The sequence below is a fragment of the Phaethon lepturus genome, unplaced genomic scaffold (genome assembly GCF_000687285.1).
Source record: "Phaethon lepturus isolate BGI_N335 unplaced genomic scaffold, ASM68728v1 scaffold5132, whole genome shotgun sequence".
NCBI classification, from domain to species: Eukaryota; Metazoa; Chordata; class Aves; order Phaethontiformes; family Phaethontidae; genus Phaethon; species Phaethon lepturus.
The window spans coordinates 31,535-43,640 of NW_010522477.1; the positions used below are offsets into that span (position 1 = coordinate 31,535).

General features: G+C 42.7%; 1 protein-coding gene across 1 annotated transcript in view; it reads left to right on the forward strand.

The window, feature by feature from the left end:
• Nucleotides 1-12,106, forward strand: part of LOC104616715 (Wilms tumor protein 1-interacting protein homolog) — a gene marked incomplete at its 5' end in the record, with an annotated part of 82,981 nt that overhangs the window by 31,531 nt on the left and 39,344 nt on the right. The gene's annotated exons all lie outside the window — the stretch shown is intronic.

Consider the following 12,106-nt stretch of genomic DNA (forward strand, 5'->3'; position numbering starts at 1 on the left):
ACACCTTGAGCTATTACAATATTTTATTTTTGTAGGGGAAGACTTGCAGCTAAATCACGGTCTCTTCCTTGCTGTTTTCAGGACCTTTTTAGGTTTCTCTTTTAATCTGAATGCATCTGGAAGTGATGCATTCTGTATGTGATTTGGGCAAGTCATGGCTTCGCCAGGGGAAGCAGGACTTGGAAAATTCAGGGCAGCAGTTTCAGAAGTGTTTGCCTTAAGTCAAACATTGTGAACTTAAGTTGGAAACTTCCTCCTACAGACTTCCTTGTCTGTAACTGCTGAGAGCAGTCAAATTCCCACTGAGTTCAAGGGAAGTATGAGAGCTCAATTATCAGGAGTCAGGTAATTTTTCTTGATAGACCCACACATTTATTTAGGTTCCTAATGTATGAAAATATTTGCCTGGATGTTGAAGATCTTGTTGCAATACATATACACAGTGAAAGATTTACTCTTAGCGGAATATGCGGAGCGTAAATTGTTTACAAAAAGGATTAATTAAGGATTAGGAAAAGAGTAAAAGATTATTGGCATAGAACCAAGTAAGCTGATAATGAAAAGACCATTGTAAAGTTCACTTGTGAAAGGAGAAGTGTCATCTTTGCTCCTGAGATTTGTACAGATAAATACTGGTTTAAAGAAACCTACAACCTGAACGCAGAATTTAGTGATCTTTATAAATGTCCCTGGACCATTACCAGGTTCTAGAATGAACTCATCTCAAACCTTCAGGGATTGCTCTCGACTTCGCTCAAGTCTGACAGTGAATGAGTAGCTATTTTGTTGGCTCCCAAAGTGAACAGCATTCTCCTTAGCAGAGGATTACAAAATACGGTATCAGATAATACCTATCCACTTATAGCCAACATTAACCTACCCTAATTGCATGGGTGAATTCCAGCTTCCTCTCTGGAGCAGGTGTGGGTTTTTTTAAGTAGTCGGGATGCATGTTTGCTACCACAGGGGTCTGTACACAGGTCACTCCGTTCCTCAGAACAATGTATAAGGGCTGAGGAATGTATTTTAACAGCAAAATACAAACCCAACATAATTATTCAAAAGCACAACAAGCTTTTCTGACTGTCCTGGTGAGGTGTGTGTGGCCAGCGTACCTCTACCATAGGGCGACTTCAGACATGTCTGTTTGCAGTGTAGTTTTGCCCCACCCCACAGTACCGGTGGAATTTTGTGATTCATACAGCTTTTCCCATGAGTCACACACACACATGAGGAAAAGGTGCTTCAGGTTGTCTTCTGAGCTTCTTGCCGTACTGCTCGTGGACTGGAGAGCCCAGCTATCATCAGCCAGGATGTTTTGCAAGCAAGCAGGGCTTGCTTGCAAAAGAGGCAAACCCCTGTCTGCAACCTCTGATACCATCCCATTGAAAGGGGAATGTGTGGGACTTTCTTATGTTAGGTACTGAAAAGGTGAATCTGCTGCTAATGTGGCAGTAGTGCCTGCGTGCAGGTAAAAAACCTTGATCAAAGCTTAGGTTCAGCTACGTGCAACTGTGAGTCGAAAGCAGAGATTTTTCCTTTCAACTCAGCTCCAAAATAGTATAAAAATGAGCATAGCTGGAAAAGGGGTGTTGCATTAACTCTTTTGTTTCCCACTTTATTTGGGCCTGCGCGGTTCCTGGGGAAAACCAGAGTGATTCAGGATAGTGTCAGACCTCGGGAACGAGGCATGCAGGTCCCATCTAAGGGAATTGCATCGTGGAGTGTGCTGCTGAAAAGGCTTTACAGGACATCTTGTACAAGCAACTAAACACAAACTTCTCACAGTACTGCAGTTTATGAACAGGGAGTTTATTTTACCTTCACTGTGACATTGGTGGGACCCAGGTGAGAACTCTGCACTCTAGTTTTGGTGCCTACCTTTAAAGAGATCAGATAAAACTGGAGAGGGTCTGAAAGGAGTTACATAGATGATTAAAGGCTGGAGGAAAGCTAATTGTAGAGCCCAGTGTATTTTGGGTATTGGAAATGATGGGAGGGACATGTTGCTGGACCTTGTAAATACTTTTAGCAGAAAACGTTAGAAAGTGGTCTCATACATACTAGAGACAAACACAAGAGAGATCTTTCTGGAGGCTGAAATTATGCAATTCAAATAGGAAATCAATGATAGTTTTTATACAATGAGGATGATTAACTGCTGGAACGAAATAGCAAGAGAAGTGGCAGATTCTCTATTCTTCTTTGTTTTCAAATTAAGACCAAATGTCTCTTTGGAAAGTGTTTTAAGTTGAGCCAAGCTTTTACATCCGATACATAGGTAACTGGGTGATCATTTATGACCTTTGCTAGGCATGAGGTCACAGTGCATGGACTAATGCTCCTTCTGAGCATTTGACAGGAGAGTGGAGAAGTACGTTAGTACTCTCTGCCTAAAACAGTTCATATGCACCAATTCCTATGTATACTTATAAATCAGAGATAAAGTAAGAGCACAAGCTTGCCTTTCTTTTTTTTCCCAAATAACAATCATGATCCAAACCTTCCTCTAGCAGTTATCAATCTTACTTTCAATATAATGAATCTATAAGTAGAAGGCAGTAAGTGAAGAAGAAAAATTCTGTACCTGAAGACACCTGATTTAGATGAGGGACCAATATTTAACAAGTTACAATTAAAAAATAATAAAATTCAAACCGTAGGGAGAAGCTGTGGTTTGGAGACCACTCAGGCTGAAATGTGGTAATAAGTGATGTAGCCTCCAAGGGCCTTGTTTCAGCACTCAGCAGTGAATGTTTTCAGCTCAGCAGACAGGCGCAGTTATGCAGAGAATTGGGAAGAGACCTTCCAGTAGGACTTGGGCTTGGGCAGAATTTCCTTTCTTAGGCACTTCTTTGAGTTTAACTTTGGTTTCAGTGCCATTTGTTAGGGTGCCCTGGTTGAACAGGGCAGCGCGTGGCAGAATGGGCCATCCGGTGCCTCCCAGGGAGCATACAGCGCTTGCCCCAGTGCTGTCCTCCTTCACTTCCACATCATGTATCACACCGTCGCTGGAGGGTTTGTGTTGCTTCTAATTAAGAGGAAAACCTAACACATGCTCTGTGAGGACTCCAGCCTTACTAGGGTAGAAGTCTGGGGATGCAAGGATAGGTTCTCAGGGCTCTTCTGCAGTCATAGCGGTTAGCTCTTGAGAATGTAAATGCAGAAAGAGGAGGAAATGTTTCAGAGATACAGTAAATAAACAGGAGACTTCTGTCCCCTTTAGATGTTTTGGTAAAATGCTCAGATGGTGAATCTCATCATTGTCTTCCTAGGTTCTGGCAACTTTGGAGTAAAACTCAGTAATATATTGATTCAGAGTTGTACAGGATCTCCTCAAAAACAAAAAGGAAATCTTGCCAGTGAGCTGAGGTCAGAAGTAGAATGGAAAGGAAAAGTAAGTGACCTAGCGAGCAGGCACGTTTTATGTTTTCAAATAAAATGCTCTGTCTGCCTCTTTCATATGTTCAGTGGGCTTTGGATAGTTGAGCCTTGCTCCCACAAATGAGCAAGTTCAGCATCTCAGAACTTTGCTCTGTCAGTTAATTTTTGTTATGTCTCTGTGTAAACCCCTGTTACCTTCTGCAAAAAGCAATGCTCCTCAGATAGCTTTTTTTCAAAGGTCAGATAATTCTTTTCAAGTAATGTAAAAGCCAAAGCGATCTGGTTTCCGTGGGATCAAATAGTTCAGCATAGATCTTTATCCACAATCTCTTAGAGAAACAACTGAAGCTTGTTAGGATGGTTTTTAAATGTAGATTCAAATCTTCTCTCAGTCCTAATACCAGTAGAACCTCTTTTAGGCCTTGATTCAGCAAAACACTTAAACATGTGCTTAAATATGGTATATTACTCATATATAAGCATGCTTTGCTGAATCTTAAATAACAGAGATGAATTTGGGCAACAACACACACTGTCCCTTCTGTGAAGTGTAAAATTTTAGTTTTGGCAGGAGTTCAGCTGTAGATTTTGCTTGTGGAAGACAAGAGCTGAAAAATGTCTGCCTGAAAAGCTCATAATCTAATCTCTCCTGGTAGTATTTCAGAGCATGACAGGGTTTCTTGAAGAACAATTGCAATAATGCCAGATAGCTTGTGTGCTCTAAGTGCAGGTGATCAGTTGCAAGAATTAATGGGCTCTCTTTGATACTCATTACAGAAAATAACTTATCAGATGCCTCGAGTTTGCAGATCATTATGCCAACCACAGCATCGTTTCAGGCTGAAAATTTTAATCCAGTGGCAATGACTGTAGAAACTGCAGCAAGATAAATCTTTACAATGAGGAATATTGGTTTGTTATTTGTTACTCTGAGGGTGTAGGAGATGGGCAGGGAATGAACTTTGCAGAGCTAAGGGTTTGAAGTCTCTGTACTCTCAAAGCTGAGACATACCTCATCATGAAAACCAGGAACACTTTCTACTCCCTTACATGAAGGCAAATGTTTGAGCATGCCGTTTGTCTTTAATTTGCACTTTTGCCACTTGTTTTAAGGCACAGGAAATCACCGCAAGATCAATCAGAAGCCTAAAGCAAACTGTATAATCCCAAAGGTATGCAGTGCATTTCTTACTGGTAGCTATTGATCAGACTGGAACACTCACAGGGTTTCATACAGCAGTTCCATTTTAAGGGACAGCTCGTAAAGGTCCTTAATTTAAGTCCTTAATTCGGTCACACCTGTAATATCTTTGCTGTTTGTCCTACTAAAAATAGTTTTCTGCCTTACATCAGCCAGTTTTACACTCACAGTAAGTTCATAGAATCTTTGGGTCAGAAGGGACCTTTCATGGTCATCTAGTCCAACCCCCTTGCAGTGAGTAGGGACATCTTCGACTAGATCAGGTTGCTCAGAGCCCCGTCCAACCTGACCTGGAATGCTTCCAGGGATGGGCATCTGCCACCTCTCTGGGCAACCTGTGCCAGCGTTTCACCACCCTCATTGTGAAAAAATTCTTCCTTATAGCTAGTCTAAATCTGCCCTCTCTTAGTTTAAAACCATTACCCCTCATCGCCCTGCTAAAATGTCTGTCCCATCTTTCTTGTAAGCCCCCTTTAAGTACTGGCTTAAGGCTGCAATAAGGTCTCCCTGGAGCCTTCTCTTTTTGAGGCTGAACAGCCCCAACTCCCTCAGGCTGTCCTCACAGGAAATGTATTCCATCCCTCTGGTCATTTCTGTGGCCTCCTCTGGACCTGTTACAACAGGTCCAGGTCTTTCCTGTGCTGAGGGCTCCAGAGCTGGATGCAGTACTCCACGTGGGGTCTCACCAGAGCAGAGGGGCAGAATCACCTCCCTCGACCTGCTGGCCCTGCTTCTTTAGATGCAGCCCAGGATAGAGTTGGCCACCTGGGCTGCAAGGGCATGTTGCTGGCTCATGTCCAGCCTTTCATCCACCAGTACCCCCAAGTCCTTCTCAGCAGGGCTGCTCTCGATGCCTTCATCCCCCAACCTGTACTGATACCAGGGGTTGCCCCAATCCAGGTGCAGGACCCTGCACTTGGTCTTGTTTAACTTCATGAGGTTCACACAGGCCCATTCCTCAAGCTTGTCCAGGTCCCTCTGGATGGTATCCCATCCCTCAGGCATGTCAACTGCACTGCTCAGCTTGATGTCCTCTGCAGACTTGCTGAGGGTGCACTCAATCCCACTGTCTCTGTCATTGATGAAGGTATTAAAGAGTACTGGTCCCAATACAGACCCCTGAGGGACACCGCTCGTCACCGATCTCCATCTGGACATGGAGCTGTTAACCTCTACTCTCTGGGTATGACCAGGGTATCACAGTTCAGTTTATTACTGGCACTGCCGCTGTCACAGCACCAGCCTTTGTCCAGACTTCAGAAGCTCATAGCTACAAGCCTCTAAGAAGGATCACAGTGAGGGCTGACAGCACTGCCATTTTAAAAGACCGAAGTGGGACAACTGTAGCAGTAGGTATTGTTACCCTGAAGGCATAAAGAGCAGTTCTGAGTAAGCCCATGCCCTCCAACTGATGTGAAAGGGGAATTGGTTCATGATTGTGGATGCAACCTACCTTTATGCTTGTATTGCATCCTGGAGACAACAGCTCCCTTCTAACTGAGGGCACTCAGCACTAATCTAGGTAGATGACTGTTGATAGAAGGTTGTTCATGTGCCGGCTTGTAGAGAGAAGTTCCTTGTGACACTGGCAATGGTCTTTTGCATATTTGCTGCCCCAGGTTGAACCTTGTTTGCTCTTGGTGGTAGTAAGGCACAGAGTATCCTAAGGGATCTGTGTCCCTTCAGTGTATATTTATCAGCAGTTGGTGAGTTTTTAGAATACCCAAATTCCCTGTGGAAGGTTCATTTTCAATTCATATTTGTTTTGTCCCCACAGCATATTTATAAGTTTGGCATGAGTCACTACATCCAAATTGCATGCTGCCAGTAGTTGCTTCGTAGCCTTAAATTAAATTCTCTGTGATTTTCACATAGAATAAAACAAAATTCAGTGTCAGATCTGAGCTCTAAGCTGTGCGCGCACCAGCGTTATAATTGGCAATCACAGTGATACAAATGTGTGTGTGTCAGTGGCTTTTAACTCTTCAGTGCCTCGTGGCTGATTTTGAGGTGACTCAGTTGCAGGTTCATTATCTGTTTGTCTGGCTGCCACTGCTTTATGCAGCTACTCTGAGCACCAAGGAAACACAGCAAGAACACTTAAGGGAGAGGAGCTAATAAGTATTGCTGCGAGGGGTACATTGCTGTGTAGTGAAAGTCTGCTGGGTAGCTAATGTCCTTGCACACTTTTCCCTGCCATTTTCTAACCACATACTGTCCGACTGGAGCAGACTGGAATTTTGGGATTTTTGGTCTGTAATCCTGCCAGAGCCATTGGCTAATACCTGGTGCTCAGGGCAAGACAAGCTGGCGGGTGATTCAGTGCTGTGCATGTGGGAACATTCCTCCCCGACCCCCGTGGCCTGCAGCGTGAGAGCTGGATGCCCTCAACTTGCATAACTGTGTTCATTACTCATCCCCAACTCAGACCCCACGTTTGGATTGAATTCATGGCCACCTGAATGTTTTGTGGTTTCTAAGCCATAACTGGAGCTGGCAGTAGGGCCTGACGCACTGCGTGTGGGGCAGTTATTTTGAGGTGTGATTCATGGGAAAAGCCAAGCACTTAGGAGGGGTGCAGGTTTGGTTAGGAAAAAGGACCGAAGGATTTGCTGTATGTGCCGCTAAGACTGCGGTTTGTGTAGATGTGTAATTGAAATACTTTCAGCGTTACTGCGGGAGTGCAGAATTTTGCCTGAGTCATTCTGCGTCTTTGGGATAAGTTACAGCCTGTGCTTAGCCCCGTGCTTTCTGTTTTAACACCTATCAAGAAAGATAGTTGAAAGCTATTTCAGGTATGTCTGCAACTGCAGTCCCAGACAAACCCATTAATGCAAAACACAAAGAAAAGAAAAAACTGCTTGCTTTAAAAAGAGGCAGTCGGATGGTAGAGATGACAGCTGGCTTCAAATGGTTTGGGTTCACCTTGCGCAAGACTCTGAACCATGAATGAGTCTCAGCAAAGGAATGTAATCTTGTCTTCTGGTAATTAAAAGTCAAACTTGGATAGCAGCCCATGTAAGAGCCCAAGTACCTTCGGGTACCAATTGGTAGAAAAATGTTTCCTTTATCTTGATCTGTAGTTAGTCCGATAATATTCCAGGCTTTAGAAAAACTAAAAAGGGTGGGATGGGAAACGGGTAATCAGAAATGTTTGAGATGGGACTGACACAGGAAACTCTCCTTTATTTAGAATGTATTTAGTTGGTTTTTATATTTTAGGAGGTATTTACTAGTTTTTCTGCATTGCTCTCTGTTGTACCAGCTAGTTCTGGTCCAGCAGGGCACTGATCTGTGTGCTTGACTAAAGATAAATAGACTAGTCGGTCTAAACTGTGTCTAAATAAATAGACGTATTGGCTGTGTCCCTTCTACAGACAATATTACTAGATATTATGTCATGGAAAGTTTTCTGCAACTGCTTTAAATGAAGTTAGTTCAACTCTAGGAGAGAACCTGGTTTTTTAAGGGTGGCTCATCTGATTGGCCACAGATGTCCTGGGCCTTACTACGATGGGGACATCTCAGATGACGGATGTGCTTAAAGTTGGGGTTTTGGTGGGGTTTTTTTTGTTGTTGGGGGGGACGGAAGATGACACACGAATGACACACCTTAATACAGAGTATCACTCTTCTCTGAGGGCTGCTTTAGCCCCTAGCCTTGGTAGATCTGGAGGCTGACCCCCAGGGAAAGGTAGTGTTGATAGGTAGCTAGCCAACAGAGAAAGAGAAAACATTTCTATTCCCTATTTCTGATTATCAGAGTGCATGTGATGAATATAGTTGGCTGGTGGTTTGTCTCTGTCTCCTTGTTTCCTTGAAAGGTAGTAATTGCATTTTGCTATTAATTATACCAGCATGAAATGCATGGCTTCTGATGGTTATTTTAATTGGTGGGTATTGCCTGGCAACTAATGATGGAAACTTTTCTCTTTGATTGACCATAGATGTATTCCTCCCACAATATTTTTGTATTTGTAATATGGAACCAATCACTGATAACACCTGTGATACTTGCAGGGGTTGGAAAACACATGAAGGACAAAAAATATACTCTCATTAACAAGGGTTCTGCCTCTTTTTTTATTTCTCTGTAGAAACCACAGAGAACCTAATCACTTCCTTGCATAATTTTGTGTGTTTGGAATGCTACCTATTGTTTAGTGTAACAAGGTTTCCTAAAATTTCCCTGTTTCCTTATCAGCATCTATTATCTGCAGGTCTTGATTGTCTTGGTCTGAAACCCACATCTCTTACGTGTGTTTTTTCATCTTTTTCTCCTCTTTCTTGCCTTCCCCTCTGCCCATTTAAAATGTTTTCTTGGAACACATCTCAGTTTCTCCAAGACAAAATATTCCCTTGGGCTGTTGTTGAGTTCATCTCTCAGGGGACAAAATCCAGATAATCCAGAACAGAGCACAGGCAAGTCACGGACATTATCAACAGATGTTTCTGTTTCCTATTTCCAGGAATTTTTAAGTATTTTTCATTTTTAAGTATTACCTAAAAACAAAGGGAAGAGCAGGTGGAAGGAAAAAAGTGAAGATGATGATGAATGAAAGGAGATAACACACGGTTGGCTTCCTGTAATTTTAATGATCTAAGTTTCTGCTATATGTTCTCCTTATATATTTTGTGAAGTGCCTACTCAATGCTCATCTGAAAACTAGACTCCAGAATGCCATAGCCCTCAGAAGTAGTTTTTAATACAGGTCATCACTCCTTCAACAATAAATCAACTCTATCTCCACACGTGCCAGTTAATCAGTTTGTCCTTCATTACTTCAGCACTCGGTAAATAGTTCTTCTTCCCACAACCAACTGAAAACTTCTTTTCCCAGTTACTGCCTCAGTAAATTTGGTCGTCGCACACAAACCTGTCCATGTACACAAACGTGTCCGTGCTCATGTGCTTGGCCTCCCCTCTAAACATGTGTCACCTGGATACTCTCTTGACTGAATCTCTGTCTTTCCTTTGTCCTGCCCTTTGGATGTGTGGATCTCGCCATTAGTGCTCTGGACTGACACGCGGTGTGGTCTGTGGGACACCATGATCTGATTCTTTTCCTGGTGTGTTGGAAGGATTGAACTTCAGTTTTTGCCTCTGATGGATCCTCTCTGAAGAGGAAAGGCCAGCTTTCCATCTCCCTTGACTTTTTCTTTCTTCCTTTATGCTTATGTTTGCTCTGGTATGTGCCTGCTCTACTACTAAAGAATTCACACTTGTATTGTTTTTTCTGTATGGGCATCTTGTTCTTAATTTCAAATGAGCACAATGAATTTCTTTATTAAAGATCTTAACTACATGTCAGTACTTTTTTCTTCAGAAAATAGTGAGCTTGCACACTTGCCCCTGTTTGAAATCTTAATGTACCCTGGTAGTTTCCCATTTTGACTCGTTCTGCGCATCTTAGGGTTTTCCTGGATCCCTGAGTTCCCAGGGTCTAAAGACTGCACACTGCTGGTAGCTTGTCATCTCCTTACCAAGGAGGCAAGATTGTATTGCTTAGCAGCTGTGGAAACTTCAGGCTGTCCTTCCCTCACCAGCAGAGCTCCTTTTCCAAACTTCCCGTGTACTTCTGCAACTGAATAGTTTTCTGTTTTTATTCCTGTTATCCGTTTTCCTGCTCTCTGTCTCCAGTCTTGGACTTCTTGCTTTCCCTTCCCCTGGTGACACTTTGCAGCACAGTGACAGGATGTCTCCTCTCCCCCCTTGCCAGGCCACACAACCCAGCTCTCACTGCTGCCCTGCAAGTTCTGCCTAATGAGAACAAGAGCTTTTAGCAAAGGACAGAGTGTGAAATGGAAATCTGTTTTTGCTGCTTCTGTTCTCTTCATCCTTACATGCTGTGTAATGAAAGGACTCTCTTGCTTTGTACCTCATCCATGCCTCCTATCCAGGCTGGGTTACTAACTCATCCTTAATACTAATTCTTATTTACTGATTACTTCAAGGGAGAGCTGTCTGTATGGCCTGAAAACTCATTGACGTTCCACACCAGAAAGCAGCCTGAGTTTTATCTTGTACCTTAATTTTACAGATCAAAAGTTTCCATTGCTACTCTTCACCTTAAAGATGCTTCTACTTTTCGTTGGTCTAGAAGAGCTGTTTCCCATAAGAATATTGCCATGTACAAAACAAAATAAAAGATCTTTTTTTGGTAAAGTTTGTCTTCACATTTATAAAATAAACAGTAGCAGCAGACTTTAGCGTTCTGTTTTTCAGGCTTTCTTCTGGCAGAGGGTATTGGCAAATGACAGATAAAAAATTCTTAGCCAAGAGGATTGATAGGTTGGTAGTCACAAAGGGGTAAATCAGCCCTGTGAGTTGGAGGGCAGGGTTTTACTCTACTGTAGTGGAGTAAAAGGAAGCTTTAGCAATAGGCTTCCTTGTCATCTTGGGCAGGTCACTTAGCCTGTCTGGCTTTGCTCACGTGCAGGTAATTCTTTTCACCTACCTCACACATGGGTGATACTATACTGATTTAATATTTTGAAATTATTTGGAGATCCTGAGGTCAAAGTACTGGGGAAGTAAGAAGTTTTGTAAACTACTAAATAATTAATGTTATATCACAAAATAGATGCATTTGTTGGAGGAAGCACTTGCAGTGTTTGGCAGCCAAGCCACACAGCTGCTGCAGCGTGCTACTGAAAATAATTACTTGCTCAAATAATGCATATTTACAGCTTATGGAGGACCATGTTGAGGATTATATCATGAAATACACAGACTAATATAAGATTTAAAAAAGACTACTTTCCCAGCATCACTCCCCAGAGCCCTTAGTGCCTGGGCCACGTGAATAACATTCCCATTCCTCTGTCCAAGCCCAACATTGTGTTTTTAATTTATTTTAAATATCCAAGGAATGCTGTCTCCAGTATTCAGAGGACTCTAAATCGGATGTGAGACACAAATGCACCAGAGAAGCTTATCAGAGAAACAGGCTTGGCGCAAAGCCTACATAAACAACCATAAATTTTTTCTCGTTTAAATGACAGGACCCAGGAGGATTGGCCAATTATAGCTGCAGTGGGCTGTCCTTGGGCACCAAGGAAAGTGCTTTGGTGACCCCTGGTATTTCACATGAGCTGAATGTTTTGCTCGCTTATAAGCTTACTGTTACAGAATGACCAGCTTGGTTCTGGTAAACTGACTTCTACAGGTCACTTTCTGGAGTTATTTACCAGCAGTGGGTGTTTTCCTCCAATCTGTGGACTTCTCAGGAAATTTAAGCTTTGTTTTAACCCGGGTAGGCAAGAGCTCTTCCTCCCAACCACTCTTCTCTGTTTCTCTCCCTCAAAACACAGCACAGGAAGAAACTCAGTAATAGCCAGAAAGCATTTTTTTTTTTTTCCCCTTCCAATAAATACCTCATTTCCTGAAAAGCCTGTCTTTGACCAGAGCCTCTACTGGGACTTTTTAGATTTATCATCACTCATGGCCAAATCCAGTTTCAGTTAGCATCAAAGTATTCTTGACTTCGTGGAGAGCGGCATGAGCTCTTAGTTGGGCAG